The 1,215-nt window shown below is 41.1% G+C and overlaps 1 protein-coding gene across 1 annotated transcript in view; it reads right to left on the reverse strand.

The window, feature by feature from the left end:
- LOC102671513 (glycine receptor subunit alpha-4) overlaps window positions 1-1,215 on the reverse strand; it is a 69,940-nt gene that overhangs the window by 27,208 nt on the left and 41,517 nt on the right. The window lies entirely within an intron of this gene.

The following is a 1,215-nucleotide window of genomic DNA, read 5'->3' on the forward strand; positions in this document are numbered from 1 at the left end:
CGTCGCTCGTCGACCAGAAAATAACCAATCCGTTTCCAAAATACGCGGACGCGTATCGAAAACAGTTTCTCTCTTGTTTGTTTAAATGATTAATCGGCTGGAGCCAAGTCAATTTACGTTTCGAGCGAATCTCTCCCGTGTTTATCGAGCCATCGGTTCGAGTTCACATAAAGCGTGGCCGCAAATATTTTCACACGACGCGGGAAACGAAACGGTCATAAACTTTATTGCTTAATTTTTCTCGACTGTTCCCCTTTGTTAATTTTCGATAATTGAAAGGAAGACGGTTAACAAATTTTTCGTGTCACTAAATCATCGAAATCACGAAGCAAAGACGAGGAGCAAAGATAGACAAAATGTCTCTCACTCTTCTACCGTTACGTTACGAATAAAGTTACTTCGATAATTTTTTGTTCGAAGCAATAATAATAATTGCAAATAATCGTAATGAGAAACGATCGAGGTTATATATAAAAAGCGGATCGACTGTAATAACTACGAGAAGTAAATGTTATTTTTTAAGCGTTTCGATAATTAATATCGCTTAAAGTAACTTTACTCGAAATTTTTAACTTTTTCAACGGAATTAAGCCGCTCAATTCTGTCTCGCTCGTTGTTATTATTGGACAGTGACAAAGTTCGACGATGGAACGACGATGGTTTTACAGCCTATTGACGTAAAGCCTCTCGATCGAACAAATTCATTAATCCATATACTTTAATTCAATCCACCGCCAGTGTGAAATCATTCTATTTCTGCCTCGACACGCGCATTATTGATCTTTATTACCTGAATTCGATCCGTCTTCCCGTTTATCTCTCTTCTTTATCGACCGATCCACCGTGTCGACGTTGACAGGCTTTTCAAGCCTGTATCGACAAATTTTTTTTTAATTATCTCGATCTCTGTCACTGTCCTCGCTGCCAATAACAACAACGCGGGGAAACGCGTGGAACAGAGAGCACTTCCGAACGCAAATACGCGAATTCGTTCGTAATGGATTCGTTCACGATTAAAGCGTTATCCTCATTTTCTCGAGAGGAAATCCGTGGTCGACGAGAGAGGTGGAATTCGATTTGTCAAAGCGTTGTATTCGTAAACAGTGATGGAGGGGCGGCATCGGTCAGACGGGTCGCCCTATTCGGCCAGTTTCGTCACTTCGAAACGGATCGGATTTTCTCTCTCTCTCTCTCTCTCTCTCTCTCTCTCTCTCT

The sequence above is a fragment of the Apis dorsata genome, unplaced genomic scaffold (assembly GCF_000469605.1).
Source record: "Apis dorsata unplaced genomic scaffold, Apis dorsata 1.3 scaffold_29, whole genome shotgun sequence".
NCBI lineage: Eukaryota > Metazoa > Arthropoda > Insecta > Hymenoptera > Apidae > Apis > Apis dorsata.